At 36.3% G+C, this 24,386-nt stretch overlaps 1 pseudogene; it reads right to left on the bottom strand.

Annotated features, from left to right (window-relative positions):
* Positions 1-3,700: 3,700 nt before the first annotated feature.
* LOC125114620 (uncharacterized) lies at positions 3,701-3,786 on the bottom strand (annotated as a pseudogene).
* Positions 3,787-24,386: the final 20,600 nt, after the last annotated feature.

The following is a 24,386-nucleotide window of genomic DNA, read 5'->3' as shown; positions in this document are numbered from 1 at the left end:
TTTACTAATGTATAGTTAATTTACAGTGTTGTGTTAATTTGTACTGTAAAGCAAAATGATTCAGTTATATATATTTTTATACTTTTCATATTCTTTTCCATTATGGTTTATTACAGCATATTAAATATAGCTTCCTATGCTATACAGTAGGACCTTGTTATATATCCATTCTATATGTAATAATTTGCTAATCCTAAACTCCCAGTCCATCTTTCCCCATCTCCTCTCCCCTCTTCTTCCTTGGCAATCAGAAGTCTGTTCTCTGTGTCTTGAATCTATTTCTGTTTCATAGATAATTCTGTGTAGTATTTTAGATTCCACATAGAAATGATGTCATATGGTATTTGTCTTCCTCTTCCTGACTTACTTCACTTAGTGATGCATGTTGCTGCAAATAGCATTATTTATTTCTTTTTTATGGCTAACATTCCATTGTATATATATGTATATCTACATATACATATATGTCACATCTTTATCTATTCATAAGAAACCTAATTTCTAATAATTTAAATTTATAAATCTACTATCTAACATTTATTTATCTTTCACATTTCTTAGAATTGTACTCATGTCTCTATTTGGAGTTTAAATATGAATATAACATTTTAGAAACATGAGTATAAGAAAATTTGAACTAAATCTTCTACATATAAAAAGTCTCTATCATATTATATAGTTATTTTCTGTCTTAAATTTACCACACTGCATTGCTCTTTTATTTATCATAACTACTATAATTTAACAATGTAATTTTCAGTTTTGATTCTTTTTACAAGGTCTAGAATTATTGAGTTCTGCACACTTAACAGTCTTCAAGATTATCATTCAAAAAAGAAAAAAAAAAAGGAGTTCCCGTTGTGGCGCAATGGTTAACGAATCCGACTAGGAACCATGAGGTTGAGGGTTCAATCCCTGGCCTTGCTCATTGGGTTAAGGAACCCGCGTTGCCGTGAGCTGTGGGTGTAGGCCGCAAATGCGGCTCGGATCCCACATTGCTGTGGCTGTGGTATAGGCCGGCGGCTACAGCTCCAATTAGACCCCTAGCCTGGGAACCTCCATATGCCGCGGGAGCAGCCCAAGAAATGGCAAAAAGACAAAAAAAAAGATTATCATTCAGATGGTGGAAAAATATGTTAAATGGTATTGTAGCAAAAAATGATTATTTCACTGTTTCTCTTTTTTTTGAATGGTTTTCTGCTTTTCTTTAAGTCAAATCTGATGTACTGATCAAAGTATCTAGTATATCAAATGCATTTTATTTTATATGGCAAATTTGAACGATTCTTGGTTTCCTCCAGTGATGTGTTGGAAAACCAGATCCAGGCTCTGAAGTAAAAGGTGTCATTATTGATTAGTGATGTCTGCCAAAAATGTACATCAGGTGATCCAGATCTTCATGGGAGAAATGATTATTTTTGTTTTATGATAATATATTTTATATGTTTAAGGTTAGGGGAAGCTGTGGTGTTTTAAATCATTTAGGAAAGAAAACCCGACAAATCATTTTTAAAAGGCTTAGGTGGTAAGTCATTGTGGAACTGTTTTTTGATGAACAAATTCATTTCCTTAAAAATTTGTGTTAATTCACTGTTTTACTGTCACTACCAAAGAGTTAACTAGTGCATTTTTTTTCTATTGCTACATGACATTATACTTTATTACAGCATACATAATGGCTAAAAACACAAATTTCTTATCTCAAATCTTCTGAATATAAGTCAAGGAATTGCTTATCTGGGTCCTCTGGGTAGTCTGACAGCTTGCAGCATCTGAGCGAAAAAGGAAATGTTATACAAAGGATCATCTGAATGGGTAGTTAAAATGCTCTGACTCAGAGTCAGATTACTCAGTGACACACCAATTACTTTGGGCTTAAGAGTTGGGGAGCAAAATGGCTTTAAATAAAATACATCATTTGAGAACCTAGGGCAGATGCATATATGAAATACTGAACAAGTCAGCTGATGAAGTATGGTTGTGGCAGATCCTTTAATTCTTTTAGGCATTTTCACTCTCTTCTCATACTCCAAGATATCAGCCTGGGCTGTGGTCTCATCTAAGGTTTGACTGGGGAAGGGAACACTTTCTTATGCCTGTGGTGGTTGGTAACATTTGGCTACTTATGGATGGCCTCCATTCCTTCTTGGCTGTTGACGAGGGACTACCCTAAGCTCCCTGCCAAGTGGTCCTCTCCATAAGGAAGCTCATAACATGGCAAGCTGCTTTTTTAATTATAACATGGGAGAGTCTCTCCTTACAAAATAGGCATTAAAATCTATATACATGATCGTGCCCATGTGAGCACATACATCCCATCCTCTCTACCATATTCTATTTGTAGAAGAAAGTTTCAGGTTCTCTAGGGGAGTAGATTCTACAAACGTCTGACTACCATGAGGTGGAAATCCTAGAGACCATCATATAGTATATCTGCCCCAGCTGGAATAAATACAGTTTTCATGGAGCTTTCCTTTGATATGAGAAAATATTCTCAAGCAGCCTGAAGATATTCTGTATCATCAATAGTATCTGTGCTACTCCTCTGGTACTAGGAGAGGGGGAAATGGGGAAGGAAACATGGAAATGAGAGTAATTACATTGTTTTTAGGGATGCTTGTGGGGAAAAAAAAAAAACTGGATTTACTGGATGAGTAAATGTACATATACTAGAAAAAAGACTAGGAAGAGACAAAAGCTGAAATCCCTAAAATATCAAAATATATTTTAGGAAGACAGAGTCTATGGGAATAAAAAGAAATTCTGGGACTTTAAGTACAAAGAATGAGAGAGAAAGCAAAGCTGTTTCTTAAAATAAAATAAATGAGCAACTTAGGCATCCAGCTGCTGAATTGGCAACCCCAAATCTTAATCACAACAAATACCACAATTTTAGTCTTTTTTTTTTCAGCCACACCCATGGCATATAGAATTTCCCAGGACAAGGATTGAAGCCCACATCTGTAGCAATGCCAAATTCTTAACCCACTGCACCACAATGGGAACTCCTACTTTTCTTTAGCATGTAACTGATTATCAAAAGTCATTCCAAAGTCAATATAGTTACATTTTCACTCTCTTCTCATACTCCATGAAGAACTAGGATATTTGCTTATGAAATGTGCTAATTGTATCCCAAGGGTCTGTGAGAGTGCTGGACACAGAGGAGATGCTTAAACCATATTTGTCAAATCACTTTTCAATGATTCTCAACTTTCCTAGTTCCTTCCTTGATATAACTTTTCACCAGCTATAAACCAAAACAATCGCTTCTAATTTAGGTCTTCAGAAGGTTTTTCTGGGGCAAACCACTCTTAAGTTTTATATAAGCTGTTTAAGTTGCAAAGTAGGGTACAAAGGAAAGCACAAAGAGATCTGGTGCATTCTCAAGAGAACAGGGTTAATATTTAAGTTATGACTTGAGAACTTAAGAGTGCATCTCACCATTCATTCTCAACATCCCTACTCTAACGGCAGAGATACTGGGTAGTATAAATTCTAGGGGGTCATGTGTTGCCAAGGAGGCCCTAAAAACATAACTGATTCAAGAATAGATTCCAAAAATAAGAAAAAGAGGTCAGAAAATAGGAAATTTATTTACGCATGCTTGTAAAAAATATTTTTTTCATAAGAAATTGAAACTTTGCAGGATAAGATTAATTACATTGAAATTTAAGATATATTTGACCTATTATTGAATATAGGTTCTAATTGAATAATGACCTTAAAAAAAATTGCTTTTGTTTTTATCTACACTTGATCTTAGCCAAAAGGCCGAGAAGCAATGCCTTTGTTTTTATCTTTAATATTGACCTTTGAGCTCCTATTTCTTCTCAAAGATATACTGACCACAATTTTATGATAATTCTCTTAAAAAGTAAGATAATTTTTTCTTTATCTGAGTTTCAAAATTTAAATTCTGATTCTTGAGTTTACAATACTACTACCATACTGCTTATAAAAGGGAAAGGTATACCTTTAAAAGTTTGATTCTGCATTTTTTCCTGCCCCTCCTGGTTTAATTTAGTATGTGAATGTCTGTCACCTTTTGAAAACCATAATCTTAGAGAGTCTAACAAACTCAGTTTGATGCCATGATGTAATAACAACTAATTAAAACACTAGTCCATTAATCTTGATTTGTCTCATCTTCCATAATATTATTTTCCTATTATAAAAGATATTGCTAATGTAAATATCCTAATTTTTAAAGTTTAAAAGTGATATTTAAGTCAATAAAATGTATAAAACAATTTCTGCTTATTGATAAAAAAACTTACGATAATTGATTTAGATTGTCAGCTTTTCTGTGGTTTCCCTCCAATTTATCTTTATTGTCTTATTTTTGTTGGTATATTTTGCTGAATTAACACAGAATTCATTAGATATGCTATATATACCTGCTACTAAATCTGAATATTATATGTAAATATGTGTATGTATCACATATTTATAAAATTAAAGTAATGTTAATGTCTCATGAGAATTTTCTCTACTATAGTTTTAATTTTAAATTCATACTGCACTCTAGTGGGGAATAAGGTCAATGCAAATATTTTCTTATGTTGGTACTTCATAGCACTAATCATGGATTACTTATACTTTAAAAAGTGAAATGTAAAAGAGCACTGTGATCTACAATTTTCTTAAGGTGAGATGGTGTAAATATAATTTATATAGTAGCATATGATTTTTTTCTAAATGGCTATTAAAATAGAGGTAAATTCACTAATGAAAGTTTCATTTATTGCAGCATATTTGGCATATATAATATATAAACTTGTATATATGGGTGTAATTTATAACACATAAATCCTAACCTAAGGATATATAGAATAAAAGTTAATCTCTATTTTTTTCTAAGAAGAAGACAAAGGAATGGTCAGTTTTCTTCCATAAGTTTAAAAAATGCACATTAGATTTTAGAATACAGGCTTGTAACATTTTTTCCACTACAAGTCTTTTATTAGATCATAAATGTATAACAGTGTTGTTTCCTTTATGATTTTAATTTTATGAAGCAACTTTAAACTCTGTGGAGGCATCTTTGTCAACAATATCTTTCTTATCACTAGACCCACCTTTAAAAAACCTAACAGTTTCCTCATTTTTTTCCCCTGTTATTTCAAACTAAATTAATGCTTTTAAAATCCATTTGCAGTGTTATCTCTGGAAATTTTAATCCAAGTGACTGGTATCCAATTACATAACGGTAGTATATATTTTTACTAATGGTTTCACTCCATAAATGCTGAATAATGACCTCCACAAGCTTTTCTAATTGTTAAGAGCACCTTTGAAAAGTTTCTTCAAAATTATATCCTATAGTTGCAATCGTGAGAGTATATACTCAAAAATAATGATGAAAGCTTTGTGATATTCTCCAAAATTCAGCCAGCCGAGACAAGTTGCATAAGAACTGCAAACTCTAGAAAAATTTGTACAGATTATACAAAGTACAACTTCTGTTTAGTAAAATAGCCTAGATTCATGCATCCTCCCCAAATATTACTTTTTTCCATAAAAAATAATTGAGAAATTTCTTTATATTAGACTGCAGAAAGAAGTCAATATTAGTAGATTTCTCTTTTCAGAGAAATAATTTTTAAGAACAAATTCTGTCTTGTATTTAGTATATAGACTTTGACTTATTTTCTCAAAGAAATTTATTTTGAAAGAAATAGCCAAAATTTATCACCTGCTATCCTCTGTGTAAGTTCTGTTAAAACCCAAAGGTTTAAAAGCATCTTATCAGATGAATTTATAATTTCTATTTTTTTACTGAATAGTTGGTTGTGACCCACCTTAACTAGCATTTTCAACTGTATAAACATGAAATATCTGTACTTCAAATTTTATTTTATTTTCCTTTAGATGAAAAATGATTGTTGAGATCAATATTTCTAAAGGGATTTTTGTTTACTTTTAGTTCTGCCACTATTTATAGACAAACCTATGCTAAATGTGTTCCATACTTAGATGTCCCTATCAACTTCCCTTAAAAATATTCTGTCAAGAGAAGCCATTGCAAAAACAAGAATATTTTAGTTTAGTTTACTTATGCTCTTACAGTTGTATACCTTTATAGGTCATGAGTAAAGTTCTTTTTAAAATATGGTTTATTGTGCTCTAAACTTGTCATCTCATTGTCAGTACACTTTATTGGAGAACCTCAAGATTCTTAGGGATCCCAGAGGTCCGTTTTGAAAAGGGAGCAAATCAATGAAGGGATAAAAGCAATCATGGGCAAAACAATGGAACCTGGCTTGTTAACTTTGAAATAGCACATTGAAAGTATTTGTAAGGAAAGTTCACAATTCAGTAAAATTAGGCCCATTTGTCAGCTAATATACACTCCTTTAAACACTCTTAATTTTGCATTAATGGTTGGTGACTGTTGTTATCACAACAATGATTGTTGATTATGATTGTTGGGATACTAAACAAAAATGAAGCTTATGATTTTCTTTTCTGTGGAAAGGTTCATTTGTGCCATATATTAGATTCCAGATATGTGACATCATATGGTATTTGCCTTTCTCTTTCTGACTTACTTCACTCAGTATGAGAGTCTCTAGTTCCATCCATGTTGCTGCAAATGGCATTATTTTGTTCTTTTTTATGGCTGAATAGACTTGTGGTTGCCAAGAGGGAGGAGGAGCAAGTGGGATGGATTGAGGGCTAGGGGATAGTAGATGCAGACTATTGCCTTTGGAATGGATTAGCAACGAGTTCCTGCTGTATAGCACTGGGAACTATGTCTAGTCACTTATGCTGGAGCATGATAATATGAGAAAAAAGAATGTGTACATGTATGTGTAACCAGGTCACCATGCTGTACAATAAAAAAAATAATGTATTGGGGGAATTAAATATATATATATAATGAAGTTTATGAATTTTTAATTACACATAGACTGGTTGGATAACACTGGTGTAGTCATTGGAACCAATCACTATTAACCACAAAGACTCAGGTGAGATGCATTACATTGTTAATGGATTGGCAGTTTAGTTATTTAGCCAGCCAAGTTGAGTTACAGAAAATGGCTCGAAGCCATGTCCATGTTGGATTTCCCACTCTTTCCTCTCTGAGTTGAAGTTACTTCTCAGTCACATGCAGGACAGCTGGAGAAGTCACAGATGTGAAGCCTTTACACTTTATGTTTTTGTATGGCAACTGAGAAGATAAGAGGATATCATTTTAAGCTCATTTGAAGTACAGAGTGAAGAAGACGGGCCCTACTCAAGGCAGTGATCTTTTCCTTTGCTCTTCCCATCACACAACTTACTTTTCTTGCAGTGGAGATGAATGAGCAAAAGATGGAGAGAAGCTTCTTCCTTAGTTCTTTCCCAGAGTACAGAACCTCCAAAGAAATGTTTATTTATTGGTTAAGGAGAGAGATAGCAAATGGTCCTCAACTAGTCCCTAACTTTTCTTTCAATTTAAATAAACTTTGCATTTCAGAATAGTTTTATATTTTCAAAAAAGGTGCCAGGTTGGTAGAGTTTTGTAAACCCCACCCACCCACTTTCCTCATCAGTTGGGGGCATTCGTCACAATTATTAGGCAAGTAATAGAACAGTAATATTTCTGAAATGCTATCCTTTTTATTAGGTTTGCTTTCTTTTTTTTTTTTTTTTTTTTCTTTTTAGGGTCTCACCTGTGGCATATGAAGTTCCCAGGCTAGGGACTGAATTAGAACTACAGCTGCCAGCCTAGACACAGCCAGAGCAACACGGGATCCGAGCTGCATCTGTGATCTACACTACAGCTCCTGGCAGCGATGGAGCCCCGATCCACTGAGCAAGGCCAGGGATCAAAACCTCATCCTTAGGGATACTAGTCAGATTTGTTTCTGCTGAGCCACAACAGGAACTCCCTATTATTATTATTTTTAACCAACATTTTTGTTCTCTTCCAGGATCTCATCCAGGACACCACATTTTCTTTAGTTCTAATATTTCCTTATGCTCCTTTGGACTATGATAATTTATCTGAATTTCCTTGTTTTTGATGACCTTGATGGTTTTCAGGAGTAATGGCCAGATCTTTTGTAAAATGTCCCTCGTTTTGAGTTGGTTTGATGTTTTTCTCACGGCTTGACTTGGATTATGCGTTTTTGTGGGGAAGACCACAGAGGTGAAATATCATTCTCAACATATCATTACCAAGGTCATCAACATGACTTGTTAGCCTTGGTTACAGGGCTTATGTAGTGTTTGTCAGGTTTCTCTACTATATGGTGACTTTTATCCTCTTTCCACACTGCTGTTTGGAAGTAAAATACTAGGCATATAGCCTATACTTAAGGGATAGGAAATTATACTCCATATCTGCTTGAGGTGAAGGGGGTAGGAGGCATCTGTTTAAATTATTTTGGAGGAGTTAACAGGTTGCTCAGTGGGTTAAGTATCTAGCATTGTCCCTGCTGTGGCTCCTGTTTCTTCCATGGCCCAGGAACTTCTGCATACTGCCCCCTCCCCCCAAAAAATATTTGGAATTCTTCTATAGGGGAGCTTTGTATTTTCTTCCCCATTTACTTTTTAAAAAATCAGTATGTGCTCATTGATATGTATTTTATACTTTGGGTTATAATCCAATAATATGTTATTTTGTTATTTAGCCATGGCCCCTGGGAACCCCTTTCATTGGCTCCTGTGTCTATTTCCCAACCTTTAATTATTAATCAATTGGGTTACACCAAATTTAGGGTCCACCAGGGGTACAGCCTGTTACCCTTGAGTGGAGTAGGGAAAAGAAGGTCAGCACTTTTTAGGACAGTCTTGATACCAAAAGCTGGTGCTTTGATAACAAGTGATAATGTTTCAGTTTTTATCTCAGAAAGCTCTGAAGTAGGTCAACACACTGCACTATAAATCAAATTCAAGAATCATGTTGTCTCCCAGGAAGAAGTATTGTTTCCATTTTTATTTTTCTCAACTTATGCCCAGATACATTGCCTCATATAGCTTATCAAAGATATGCCAGCTTTTAATGATTTCTGTAAGTTTTGGTTAAGCTCCACAGCTCCAAAATTTAAAAACACACACAAGCAAATACTTGATACCTACAAAAATCATTCCCGGGATAATTCTAATCCTTAAACCTTTTATAGGATACAGTCTAGATCCACATTGTTGAGATAAGCCCGAAATGTTTGTAGTATCTTTGTGGTTCTGGGTATGGAGGGTAGGTGGGGGAAATAAAGAATGAGTTGGTAAAATATTTGGTGTTTCAAGCTGGTTGCCAAAAGCCTGTGGATGGTGAACACTAAATGTTTTATTAATGCAGTTTAAATGACAAAATTTCCCTTCCAGAATTTAAATGATTTTTTTATCATATGAAAAGTAAAAATTACTCATAACATATTCCCTCCTGCTTCAGAGAGTGCCATAAAACACTAAGGTTGTCTTACAAAATCTATAAATGTTTTGTGATGTCGCACTCGGTTACAAGAATTCTTTTGAGATTCCCTTTTCTCCCTACCATTCACACGACATAGTTTATAGACATATCTTTCTTTCTATTCCCTTTAAGAGATTTTTATCCTTACCCCTCCCCTGCCCAGTTCAAAATTAATTTTTGACTCAGGTGACATAGTTTTTCCCTTCTCTTGTGATAAGGGAAGCCTTCACATGTAAGCAAATAAATCTTATAGCCTTGGAAGAAAGTTTCTTCTCCAGTATTCTCCCTGCTAAATTGTGGGCAGCCATTCTTATTTTATAGGTCAAGGTGGAAGTAATCAAGGAAGAATTTGTTTCCTTCCAAACGTATGCATATATTTAGCAAAAATGATGTGTTCCAAAGGCTCATATACTGGGACTGTCTGTGTAGTTTGGCTTAGTTCTGACAAGCATAAACTATTCATTGAGTAGGTTAGTACAAGCTCTTTGGAGGGCTTATTTCTTTCAAATATATTTATTTATCTTTTTCATCCAAAAATGTAATAAAAGATCAAGTATAATTTTGAAAATATAGGAAAAATGAAGGGAAAAAAGCCAACTCTAATCTATCATTCAGGTCCACTATTACTAATTTTTTCCTAAATCTAATTGTGTTTGTTTACATTTTGGGTTTGTTTTTAGTTTGTATAGAAATACTTTTTTTTTTGTCTTTTTAGGGTAGCACCCACAGCATATGGAGGTTCCCAGGCTAGGGGTCTAATTGGAGCTGTAGCCGCCGGCCTATACCATAGCCACAGCCACAGCAATGCAGGAACGCGGGAACCAAGCCATATCTGCGACCTACACCACAGCTCATGGCAACACCAGATCCTTAACCCACTGAGCAAGGCCAGGAATCAAACCCCCAACCTCATGGTTCCTAGTCGGATTCATTTCCACTGCGCCAAGACAGGAACTCCTAGAAATACTTTCTCAGGATATACGACTTTCCCAATCTGTGGTTATTGGCTATAGAATATCACAGTGATTAACTGCACCTTAATTTACATAATATTTTTATGGTTTAATGATATTTAAGATAAAAGACTTTAAAAATACAAAGCAACTCTAGAAAAAAGTTTGGAAACATACTGAAAACAATGTCTAGTAGACACCAGATGACTTTATTTATATGAAATAGGAAAGCTAATAACTATATTCAGATAATTTCCTTTAAATAAAATTATGATAATTTTACAAAGTCTATATACATTTTCTTTGAAACATGACCACTTAAATTATGTATTTAATATTACTCTAATAGAGACTACCTGAGTAAGAAAGATAAAGTTTCCTTTTTAAGAAAAGATTAACATATTTTGGATAAATTAGTCCACCAAAAAAGCATGAATTATACTTTAAATCTTTCATTCTCCTTGAGAGTTGGATATTCCAATGTTTTTTAAGAGCTTCAGCATTGGGTGTTTGGCTTGAGTTAGTAATTAAATTTTCTTTAAGCTTTTCCTGACAGGCTAATCCTTATATATTGTCAACAGTATTTTGGCATTTGTTATCTCCTTTGCCTGATACCAAAGACAGTGTTCTTCCTGTAATTATCAGCAAGCTGTGTAATAGTAGGACTACCCTTGTCTTGCTCGTAAGTTTTTCTCCAGCACCTAGGATAGTGCCTGCCACCCAGTAGGTAGTTAAAATATACATGCTAGAATAATGACTGTTTTCTTCTGCCAATATTTCCACAGACTAGTAAAATATGTTTGAAGATTCTGGAAATTGGAATGGAGAAATCATAGTTGATCTGTAAAAGTTATGCAGTCTTGTATAGTGAAAGCTTTAGAAAGGGGCTGGTGTTATTTTAAGTGATTTATAAATAAGTAGCAAAATATGTATTTCAGTAGTTATTTTAATTACTACCATCTTAAGGTCATAGATTCTGGAATTGTTAGTTGTCCTTTTTTATTATCTGAGTATATAACACTTGTATTCTTCCAAAAAAATGTATTCCAATATAATCCTTAGATCTGTCTCACTTTTTTGCATCCTGATTATGAAGCTATCTTGGATATTCAGAGCTTCTTTTGTACTTGAGGTATAAAACAAACAATTTTAGGTACTGAAACAATTTTAGCTTTTCTGTATGCATAGGATGGGTTCATCCAAATATAAGTTATTTTACTTAATTGATAATGAATATGAAAATAAGACAGTTTTATTTAGTTGTTGAAGCCAAAAAGGAAGTAGCTAATATACTAATACATACTAAAGAGCATGATAATTAGGAGCTTGTGATATGAAGATAAACAAAACCAAATGTTTATCCCAAAGATACCATTTATTAGGTATTTGACCCTAGGCAAGTTATTCATGCATTCTAAATTTTAGCTTCCTCAGTTATGAAGCAGAAAAAAATTTACAGGTTTTCATTGTTAGGATAGTTTAGTGAGGTAATGAGTGTTAAACATTTGTCATTTAACACTTGACATTTGACACAGTATTTGGCATAGAAAAAGCAAAATGAAAAGTTTGCCATTTGTATTCCATGAAAGAAAAATTTAATGTATAGTATGAAAGCAGTCTGTTAAAATGGGAGGAACTGGAAATTGTGAATTCTAGTGTCTAGAACAGTGCTTATTTGCTGCTCAATTTAATTGTATGAATGAATCCAAGAATCTTTTAATTTTTTGGCTTTTTTTGTTTTGTTTTGTTTTTTGTCTTTTTAGGGCTGCACCCGCAGCATATGGAAGTTCCCAGGCTAGGTGTCGAATCGGAGCTGTAGCCGCTGGCCTACACCACAGCCACATCAATGTCAGATCTGAGCTGCATCTGTGACCTACACCATAGCTCACGGCAACGCTGGATCCTTAACCCACTGAATGAGGCCAGGGATTGAACCCACATCCTCATGGATACTAGTCGGGTTTGTTACTGCTGAGCCATGACAGGAACTCCAATTTTTTTGTAATTGATTTACAATGTTGTGCTAGTTTCTGGTGTATAGTAAAGTGATTCTTATATATATTCATATATATATATATATATATATATATGAACATTATATATTCTTATATATTCATAAGAATATATGATATATTTGTGTATATATATATTCTTTTTCATATTATTTTCTGTTGTAGGTTATTACAAGATATTGAACACAGTTCCCTATACTATACAATAGGTCCTTGTTAGTTATCTATTTTATAAATAGTAGTATGTATATGTTAATCTCAAACTCCTAATTTATCCTTTCCTCCCTCCCCTTTGGTAACCATATGTTTGTTTTCTATGTATGTGAATCTGTTTGCTTAGTAAATAAGTTCATCTATATCATTTTTTAGAATATTCCACATATAAGTGATATTATATGGCATTTGTCTTTGTCTGGCTTACTTCATTTAGTATGATCATCTCTAGATCTATCTATGTTGCTGCAAATACCATTATTTCATTATTTTTATATCTAAGTCATAGTCCATTGTGTATATATATATATATATATATATATATATATATATATATCGCATATTTATCCATTCATCTGTCCGTAGACACTTAGTTTGCTTCCATATCTTGGCCATTATTAATAGTGCTCCTACACTGTTGGTGGGAATGTAAGTTGGTACAACCACTATGGAGAATAGTATGGAGATTCTTTGCAAAATTAAAAATAGAACTACCATATGATCAAGCAGTCCCATTCTTGGGCATATATCTGGAAAAGACCAAAAAACTTGAATTCAAAAAGATACATGCCCCCAAATGGTCATAGGAATCCAGGAATCTTGATCGGCTTGTTCACTACTCTCTTCTCCTCCCTAGATTCCACATGTACACAGGATGGAGAGAGTGAGGCTGAGTTTTTACCTGATGACTTTGAAGAAAAACCAGAAAGAGAAAGAAAACATACCAATTTCACCTTGTGCAACGTGTGTAACATTCAGCTGAATTCGGCTGCTCAAGCCCAAATCCACTACAATGGCAAATCACATCAAAAGAGATTAAAACAACTCAGCAATGGGATGGTGAAAAATGACAATGGTAAGTTTTTCTGAAGATATATTCTCAATTTTATATCAAGTTATGTGTGTGCCTGCAGATGTGAAAGCAAAATAGTAGACTATTCCCTAATTTTAAAACAGGAAACATTAAATAAAAGCCTTATCAGTATAGTATGTTAAAATCAAAAGTTTCTCACAGTTCTTTGGGGGAGAAAGGGAGATTTTGCTGCCTGTGCTTAAGTGTATTAGGATTGTGATTATGATCTACTAGGACATTTGGAATGATTTTAAAAAGTTGTAGTTAGATTTTCTTTGCGTTTGACTTTAACCGTATTAATTTGGAAATGGCCATTCTTTTACATTTTATATGAAACAATGGTTTTATGTGTTTATTTTGTGTCTGTTGGGGCTTTAATTGGTTAATAAGATTGCAACGGAGTTGAAAAACTACATATTTTTTTCAAGTAGATGTTTTAACCAATAAAATGCGATCTATCAGTACATATAGATTGTTTAAATTTGCTAGTAAAAATTCATGGTTTGCTAATCACTTTAGTACACTTTTTAAAAGTGTAAGTTGAATTTAGGAGTAAGAAGATTTTAGAAATAGCACACATATACTTTTGGAAATAAATGGAAAGTTATTAGAAAAAGCATGGAGAGTTGAGGGGGAGGGCAGAATTCTGTAACAGCAGTTTGGAGAGCTGAAACAATGACCACTCCAAAGAGTTACAATATTTTGTTCTGGTTGGATGTTTCATGTTTCATAGATGAGACATATTTTATCAAAATTTTAATGATGTTTAAAAATGAGACTGAATTTTGATCTGTTCTAATATTTTATATTGCAGATTTTAAAATACAATTTTGTAGTTTGCTTCAAGGTTATCAAATGATGAGAAAAAAAAACAGTAAATTCCTTAAATGGAAATTATTTCTATCTTGCTTTGTATTTCTTTAGAATAAATGAGCTAGACTATTCCTACAGAAAGAACTGTATTTCTCTTTTTTGTATGACAAATAGTTAACCGTGGATATTGCTGGTCAAAGAGATATAAAAACAAAAATAGTAATCAGAAGGAAATTAAGAACTACTAAATTCTTTGGGCACAAAATGAACTTGTTAGGCAAGTATACTTTTAAGTCATGTTTAAAAATATGTGTTTCATGGTCTCTATTTGAACCTCCTAAGGAAAATCTGTTCCTTATCATTGACATTTAGGTAAAATCATCTTAAGCACAGCGTGATTAAATTTCAAGTCCTTTTTCTGAAAATTGGTGTTGTTGGTGGTAATGGTGTCAGCTTTGGTGTTTTACTTCACCTACCTTGATATTTAAAAACCTCTTTAGAGAAAAAATGAATTATGTCACAGAAAGAAACCCAAACAAAAGACATGCCTGTCACAGTTCAGTTACCAGGTATGCAAATAGATATGAATAAGCAATATTATATGTACAATATTACATGTATTAGAGTATAATACTACTTGCAAATGATCTTTTTAGGTACTTTTAAATTACCATAAACAAATTAATAATGGAGTTGAGATTTCCAGCTGAATGTTGAGATTTTGCTCATATTTATCATTTTGCTCTCCAACTATGTGATATAGTCTACAGTGGAAAAAAAACCTCAACATTATAATGAGATATAAACAAAATATTAAAATGAAATATCATAAGGGGTTTAAGCAAAAGACAGAAATTTGAACATTCAAATAAAAATCCTTCTTTGATTCATAAGAGCATTTTAGAATACGTATAACCAAGGGTACAACTTTCAGGATGTTTAAGGCTCCTTCTGTGGCCAACTAATTTAATTCAATTTCAGTGTTTACTATAGTTAAGCTGTTGTTAATGCTTGTTGAAAGATTGAGTAAGAAGTTCACCTATTGTGGCAGCTTTATTTTATTCACACTGTTTTTGTCGTATTTGAGTTATTTTATTAAACCTGGTTTTCTATTTTTATTGGGCTGAAACTATCAAATCATTCAGTTTTATCTAACAGTATTCTTGCCTCTTTTGATGTTCATTGTTTCATAGCACATAAATCTAGGGTATTATCACCCTTATCTATCCTCTTAGCAGTAAATTTTCTTTTATTTAACAGAGAAGCTAAATAAAAATTTACTTTCTCTTCCTCTGATCTATTTCCTTTTCTCTTTCCATTGATTATCCCAGATGAGGTTTAAAGTGTCAGTAGATTTTCAATGTACAAGATGTTCCTTCTCCTGCAACACTGGTAGTTGATAAAAACAAAATAGCTTCATTGAATTGTCTGATACCTCAAGCCTTGTACATATATATGTACATTTCTTATTTATCCAGAACTTTGTCTCTTCTTTTAATTTCCAAGGGCTATTTGTGGTTTTGTAGAATGTCAGTCAACTAGTTAGAATTTGCCAGTGCATATGTGGATTCACAGAGTTCCTTTTTGGGATCATTTACTTAAGAATTTAAAAATGCTTCCTTAATAATATCTTATTCATATAAATATATGGCATACTGCAACATGGCATTAAGGAATATTGCTTTGCTCATGCTTTTCTCTTATTGACCATATCCTTTAGAAGGTTCAGCCAAAGGGAAGCAATAAAAACAAATGCTGATATTAAATTTCCTGACATTTTGTAATAAGGTATTTTGTTCTTGTTTGACTCTATTTTTTTTATCACTGAAGAATAAAAATATGGGAGAAAGTAACAAATGCTAATTTTACCATGTTCAAATTTTGAGTAGGTCCCTGGCTTTGATTACTGATTTTTTTTCTCCCTCAAGAGAGAACGCATTGATCATTCCAAGAGGGATAGATTTCTAGCCACTAGCTACTTGCTTCATCTGGACTTACTATTAATTCCAATGTAGGGTACCATCTTTTTCAGCACAGAAATTTCTTTATTCAATCTTTGTCCTTAAGAAGCCCTTCTTTATGGGAGTCCCCATTGTGGCGCAGCGGGTTAAGAACCCAACTAGTGTCTATGAGTATGTGGGTTTGATCCCTGACCTCACTCAGTGGGTTAAGGGTCCATGAGCTGTGGTGTAGGTTGCAGATGTGATTTGGATCCAGAGTTGCTGTGGCTGTGCATTTAGGCTGGCAGTTACAGCTCCAATTCAAACCCTAACCTAGGAACTTCCATATGCCTCAGGCGCAACCCTAAAAAGGAGGAAGGAAGGAAGCAAGCAAGGAAGGATGAAACCCTTCATTACTGGGATAATAGTGAGGTTTTACAAACTGAGGCTGATATTCCAGGCCAATCCCTGTCTGGAGACCATAGCAGTAGGCTACTGTGACCAAGAAAAGTGTACTGAATTTCTTCTTGACCATTGTTATTCATGAAAATTAGGTGAAATAACCATTAAGGGAAATTTTAAGAGGAAAAAAGAATGAATTAAATTCATGTCATTTAGTTTGAGAATAAAATTTGAGCTAGAAAAGATTTCCATTTGTGATTCTCTTTGTGTTTGGGGGGTCATATATTTGGGGATGTCTGAAGAATTGCAATCTCTGGGACCTCATGGCAGTGGTTGTATAAATGGAGAGTGCAGAATATATTTTTTTTCCCATCTAAACTTCAATTCTGTCTAGCACAGAAAGAAATAGCTTTTGTCTCCTCACCCTTTGCCTCTTTTAGGCACTAACCATTTCCAACAACAACATCTTCCAGTCAACTGTTTCTCTACCCTCCAATCTTAGAATTGTCCCACTCTTCTAGGTTTGAAATTATTATTTTTCACTTTTGTTATTTTTCCTTTATATTTCTCCTAAAAGTGATTTGCCCCTAGTAACAGAGCTAGTAGGTAATAGAAGTAGAATTCTTTTTTTTTTAATTTTTTTATTTTTTTATTTTCCCACTGTACAGCAAGGGGGTCAGGTTATCCTTACATGTATACATTACAATTACATTTTTCCCCCAGCTGTTCTTCTGCTGCAACATGAGTATCTAGACAAAGTTCTCAATGCTATTCAACAGGATCTCCTTGTAAATCTATTCTAAGTTGTGTCTGATAAGCCCAAGCTCCCGATCCCTCCCCCTCCCTCCCCCTCCCCCTCCCATCAGGCAGCCACAAGTCTCTTCTCCAAGTCCATGATTTTCTTTTCTGAGGAGATGTTCATTTGTGCTGGATATTAGATTCCAGTTATAAGTGATATCATATGGTATTTGTCTTTGTCTTTCTGGCTCATTTCACTCAGTACGAGATTCTCTAGCTCCATCCATGTTGCTGCAAATGGCATTATGTCATTCTTTTTTATGGCTGAGTAGTATTCCATTGTGTATATATACCACCTCTTCCGAATCCAATCCTCTGTCGATGGACATTTGGGTTGTTTCCATGTCTTGGCTATTGTGAATAGTGCTGCAATGATCATGCGGGTGCATGAGTCTCTTTTTTAAGTAGAGTTTTGTCCGGATAGATGCCCAAGAGTGGGATTGCAGGGTCATATGGAAGTTCTATGTATAGATTTCTAAGGTATCTCCAAACTGTTCTCCATAGTGGCTGTACCAGTTTACATTCCCACCAACAGTGCAGGAGGGTTCCCTTTTCTCCACACCCCCTCCAGCACTTGTTATTTGTGGATTTATTAATGATGGCCATTCTGACTGGTGTGAGGTGATATCTCATGGTAGTTTTGATTTGCATTTCTCTTATAATCAGCGATGTTGAGCATTTTTTCATGTGTTTGTTGGCCATCTATATATCTTCCTTGGAGAAATGTCTATTCAGGTCTTTTGCCCATTTTTCCATTGATTGATTGGCTTTTTTGCTGTTGGGTTGTTTAAGTTGTTTCTATATTCTAGAGATTAAGCCCTTGTCAGTTGCATCATTTGAAACTGTTTTCTCCCATTCTGTAAGTTGTCTTTTTGTTTTCTTTTGGGTTTCCTTTGCTGTGCAAAAGCTTTTCAGTTTGATGAGGTCCCATGGGTTTATTTTTGCTCTCATTTCGATTGCTTTGGGAGTCTGACCTGAGAAAATATTCATGATGTTGATGTCAGAGAGTGCTTTGCCTATGTTTTCTCCTAGGAGTTTGATGGTGTCCTGTCTCATATTTAAGTCTTTCAGCCATTTGGAGTTTATTTTTGTGCATGGTGTGAGGGTGTGTTCTAGTTTCATTGCTTTGCATGCAGCTGTCCAGGTTTCCCAGCAATGCTTGCTGAATAGACTTTCTTGTTCCCATTTGATGTTCTTGCCTCCCTTGTCAAAGATTAATTGACCATAGGTGTCAGGGTTTATTTCCGGATTCTCTATTCTGTTCCATTGGTGTGTCTGTCTGTTTTGCTACCAGTACCACACTGTTTTGATGACTGTGGCTTTGTAGTATTTCTTGAAGTCTGGGAGAGTTATGCCTCCTGCTTGAATTTTGTTTCTCAGGATTGCTTTGGCGATTCTGGGTCTTTTGTGGTTCCATATAAATGTTTGGATTGTTTGTTCTAGTTCTGTGAAAAATGTCCTGGGTAATTTGATAGGGATTGCATTGAATCTGTAGATTGCTTTGGGTAGTGTGGCCATTTTTACAATATTGATTTTCCCAACCCATGAACATGGAATATCTTTCCATTTCTTTACATCTTCTTTGATTTCTTTGATGAAAGTTTTATAGTTCTCGGCATATAGGTCCTTTACCTCCTTGGTCAGGTGTATTCTGAGGTATTTGATTTTGTGAGGTGCAATTTTAAAAGGTATCGTATTTTTTTATTCCTTTTCTACTATTTCATTGCTGGTATACAGAAATGCCACTGACTTCTGAATGTTAATCTTATATCCTGCTACTTTGCTGAATTTATGAATCAGTTCAAGTAGTTTTGGGGTTGAGTCCTTAGGGTTTTCTATGTAAGTATCATGTCATCTGCATACAGCCGCCAGTTTGATCTCTTCTCTTCCTATATGGATGCCTTTGATTTCTTTGGTTTGTCTAATTGCTGTGGCTAGGTCTTCCAAAACGATGTTGAAGAGCAGTGGTGAGAGTGGGCATCCCTGTCTTGTTCCAGATTGGAGTGAGAAGGCTTTCAGTTTTTCCCCATTGAGGATTATATTTGCTGTGGGTTTCTCATCAATGGCTTTGATTATATTCAGGAATGTTCCCTCTCTACCCACTTTGGCAAGGGTCTTGATCATGAATGGATGTTGGACTTTGTCAAATGCTTTTTCTGCGTCTATTGAGATGATCATATGATTTTTGACCTTTTTTTTTTGTTAATGTGGTGTATGATGCTGATTGATTTGCGTATGTTGAACCATCCTTGTGAATCTGGGATGAACCCAACATGGTCATTGTGTATAATTTTTTTGATATGTTGTTGGATTCGGTTGGCTAAGATTTTGTTGGGAATTTCTGCATCTATATTCATCAATGATATTGGGCGATAGTTTTCTTTTTTGGTGGTGTCTTTGTCTGGTTTTGGAATGAGGGTGATGGTGGCATCATAGAATGTCTTTGGGAGTATTCCTTCTTCTTCAGCCTTTTGAAAGAGTTTAAGGAGGATGGGCACCAATTCCTCTTTATATGTTTGGTAGAATTCACCTGTGAAGCCATCTGGTCCTGGACTTTTATTTGTAGGGAGTGATTTTATGACCTCTTCAATTTCATTTCTAGTGATCGGTCTGTTCAGTTGGTCTGTTTCTACTTGATTCAGTTTTGGCAGGCTGTAAGAGTCTAGAAAATTGTCCATTTCTTCCAGATTGTCAAACTTGTTGCCATATAGTTGTTCATAGTATTCTCTAATGTTTTTTTGTATTTCTGCTGTATCCGTTGTGATTTCTCCTTTTTCATTTCTAATTTTGGTTATTTGGGTTCTTTCTCTCCTCTTCTTAGTGAGTCTGGCCAGGGGTTTGTCAATTTTGTTCACTTTTTCAAAGAACCAGCTCTTGGTTTTATTCATTTTCTCTATTGTTTTTTGAGTCTCTATTTGATTGATTTCTTCTTTGATCTTTATAATTTCCTTCCTTCTGCTGCCTTTAGGCCCTTTTTGTTCTTCTTTTTCTAATTCATTTAGGTGGAGGGTTAAGTTATCCATTTGGGATCTTTCTTCTTTTTTGAGAAAGGCCTGTCTTGCTATAAATTTCCCTCTGAGCACTGCTTTCGCAGCATCCCATAGATTTTGAGCGGTTGTGTCTTCATTATCATTTGTTTCAAGGTAGTTTTTAATTCCTTCTTGATTTCCTCATTGACCCATTGGTTTTTTTAGTAGCATGTTGTTTAGTCTCCATGTAGTAGGTTTTTTTCTCTTTCCTTTTCCCATGGTTGGTTTCTAATTTCATGGCATTGTGGTCAGAGAAGATACTTGAGATAATTTCTATGCTCCTAAATGTATTGAGGTTAGCTTTGTGTCCCAATATGTGGTCGATGCTTGAGAATGTTCCATGAGCATTTGAGAAGAATGTGTATTCTGCTTTTTTTGGATGTAGTGTCCTGAAGATATCAATGAAGTCTAACTTTTCTATTGTTTCCTTTAGGATCTCTGTTGCTTTATTGGTTTTCTGTCTAAAGGATCTGTCCATTGATGTGAGGGGGGTATTAAGGTCTCCTACTATGATTGTATTCTCATCAATATCTCCCTTTATGTCTGTTAATATTTGTTGTATGTATCTGGGTGCTCCTGTATTTGGGGCATATATGTTGACGATAGTAACATCCTCTCCTTGGATGGATCCCTTAATCATTAAGTAGTGTCCTTCTTTGTCTTTCTTTATGTCTTTTGTTTTAAAGTCTATTTTTGTCTGATATGAGCATTGCGACTCCTGCTTTTCTGTCTTGTCTATTGGCGTGAAATATTTTTCCCCACCCTTTCACTTTCAATCTATATGTATCTTTTGTCCTAAGGTGAGTTTCTTGTAGGCAGCATATTGAAGGTTTTTGCCTTTTTATCCACTCAGCCACTCTGTGTCTTTTGATTGGGGCGTTCAGTCCATTGACATTTAAGGTGATAATTGATAGATGATTATTTATTGCCATTTAAACCTCGTGTTCCAGTTGATTCTATGGTTCTCCATTCTTCCTTCCTTTTTTTTTTTTTTTTGGTTGGATGGTCTCCTGTTAGTATCTGCTTGAGTGTATTTTTTTTTCATTTTTTGCAAATGCAATATTTGGTTTTGGCTTGTGGTTACCCTGTTTTTTAAGTATGCTAACCCCTTCCCATAATTGTGTGTTTTAGCCTGATGGTCCTGTAAGTTCAAACCCTTCATTACTATATTAAAATTAAGAAGAGAAACATACAAACAAACACACAAAAAGTGTTATTTACTTGCTAACATCCCTTGCCCACATTTTATGGTTTTGATGATCCTTTTTTCTTTTTTTCTTTTTAATTTCATTTTGTTTGAGGCCTGTTCGTGATTAAATCTGTATGCTGGCTTATTTGAGTGACTGCTCTCTGATTGCGATTTCCTCAGTCCTAGTTCTTCCTCTTCTTCTTCTTTTTTTTTTCTTTTCTTTTTTCTTCCCTTTCCTTCCTTTCTTTTTGGTTTAGAGAAGCCCTTTCAATATTTCCTTTAACCTGGGTTTTGTGTTGCTGTATTCTTCAAGTTTTTGTTTGTTGGAAAAAGTTTTTATTTCCCCTTCTATTTTAAATGATATTCTTGCTGGATAGAGTATTCTAGGTTGCATATTTTTTCCTTTGAGCACTTTAAATATCTCTTGCCCTTCCCTCCTGGCCTGTAGTGTTTCTGTAGAGAAGTCAGCTGATATTCTTATGGGGGTTCCCTTGTAGGTAACATTCTGTTTTTCTCTTGCTGCCTTTAGGATCCTCTCTTTATCACTAACTTTTGCCATTTTTATTATGATGTGTCTTGGTGTGGGTCTGTTTGGGTTCAATTTGTTTGGGGCCCTCTGTGCTTCTTGTATCTTGAACTCAGGATCCTTTAGATTTGGGAAGTTTCCAGCGATAATTTCTTCAAATATATTTTCCATCCCCTTATCTTTTTCTACTCCTTCTGGAATTCCTATTATGCGTAGATTGGCCTGCTTTATATTATCCCCTGGGTCTCTTATAATGCTTTCCAGTTTTTTGATTCAGTGTTCTGTCTGTTGACCAGATTGAGTGATTTCCATTATTCTATCTTCCATATCACTGATTCGTTCTTCTGCATTATTCATTCTGGTTTTTACTGCCCTTAGTTCAGTTTGCATCTCTGCAAATGAATGTTCTAGTTTTTCTTGGCTCTTCCTTATATTTTCTAGTTCCTGTCTGAGGGTATCTGCATTACTGTTCATATCTTCTCTTAATTCCTTCAGTATTTTCACTATTTCTCTTTTGAACTCCAGGTCTGTCAGACGGCAGGGATCTGTTTCATTGTTGACTGTTTTAGGTGAGTTCTCCTGTTGGTTTGACTTGCTTGTTGTTTTCCTTCTCCTGAGGGAGTTGTACTCTCCGTGATCGGGCAGTGTTTGCCTTGTCACTGCCGTGGAATATTTCCTGACGGCTGGCGTTGTTGGTCAGTCTTTTTTGAGGCAGTGTGGCTTTTCTGGAGTGTTGATGGGGCTAACAGGGTTTCTTTGAAGCAAAGGAGGACTTCCTGAGGGCAGACAGGACTGGGAGGTCCACACCACGATGGTAGCAGATTTCACTTGGTCATGCAGAGCTTGCTCTGGTGTTTTTAGGCTGTGGGGTTCTTGCAGGGGGTTGGTGGTGTTGGGCAGCTGTTCCTCAGGAGTGCAGCAGCCCCTGGGGGCTGGAGCAGCTATCTGGGTCACTGAGAACCTAAGAGGCTCTTCCCTAGGGCAGCCCAACTCAGAAGGATGGCCTGGGAATGTAGGCAGATCTTTTCACAGTCTGGCCAAGCTTGTTGCAGCTTTTCTGGGCTGCAGGGGCTCTTCCAGGGGGCTGGTGGTGCTGAGCAGCTATTCTGCGGGAGTGGGGCACCCCCTAGGGGCTTGGGCGGGTAGCAGGGCCACTAGAAACCCTAGAGGCTCCTCCCCAGGGCAGCCCGACTCAGAAAGACCGTCTGAGATCTTTTCCCAGCTTGGCCGAGCTTGTTGCAGCTTTTCTGGGCTGCAGGGGGTCCTGCCTGGAGCTGGAAGTCCTATGCAGCTGATCCACTAGGGCACCCCCTGGGGGCTAGGGCGGGTAGCAGGGCCACTGGATACCGAAGAGGCTCCTCCCCGGGGCAGCCCGACTCAGAAAAACTGTCCGGGAATTAGGCAGATCTATTCACTGCCTGGCTAGGCTTGTTCTAGCTTTTCTGGGCTGCAGGACTTTTCTCGGGGGCTGTTGGTGTTTGGTGCTACTCTGCGGAAGTGTAGCCCCTCCAAAGGGCAAGCAGGCCTGTGCAGGGAAAGCCCCTTTGGTGGTAGGCTTCAGGCAATTGTTGAGGCCAGCCCTCCTGGATGGCAGGCAGCCCCAGGTTTGGCGAGAGCGTAGGGGGTGTCGGGGGTGGAGGGAGGGGATGCACTTGGAAGCACAGCTTTCAGCTAGCTAGCAGGCATGTAAGCTTGCTGTGGCGTGGGGGGTATTCTATGGGGACCCATCCCTTCTTCTCTACCCTCCCCAGAACGGGTGCAGACCAGGCTCTTTTCCCAGGTTCCCTCTGATGCGGCTTTCCACTTCCCCGCCCCTACAGTATTGCTCCCTTCCTCTGCAACAGCTTTGTTTTCTAGTCTCCCAGGCAGTCTCTGCCCCGTCAAATGGTTTCTAGTCCTCCTGAAGCAGTTTCCGCTCCGCCCCGCCCCCCAGACTGGGGACTAATGTCTGTAGCCTAGGTCTCGGTTCCCAGCCCCCACCCAGGCGTCCCCCAGGCCCTTTCTAGGGGACTAACCTCTGGAGCCGAGGTCTCTGTGCCCAGCCCCCACCCAGGCGTCCCCTGGCCCTTTCTCGGGGACCAACCTTTGGAGGCGAGGTCTCGGTGCCCAGCCCCCACCTAGGTGTCCCCCGGCCCTTTCCCGGGGACTAACCTCTGGAGCCGAGGACTCGGTGCCAAGCCCCCACCCAGGCGTCTCAATTTTTGGTGACTGTGCCCGAAGTTCAGATGGTCCGTTCGGTTCTTGATCGG

The sequence above is a fragment of the Phacochoerus africanus genome, chromosome 1, assembly GCF_016906955.1.
Source record: "Phacochoerus africanus isolate WHEZ1 chromosome 1, ROS_Pafr_v1, whole genome shotgun sequence".
Taxonomy (NCBI): Eukaryota; Metazoa; Chordata; class Mammalia; order Artiodactyla; family Suidae; genus Phacochoerus; species Phacochoerus africanus.
This window is presented reverse-complemented; position numbering and strand designations above follow the sequence as displayed.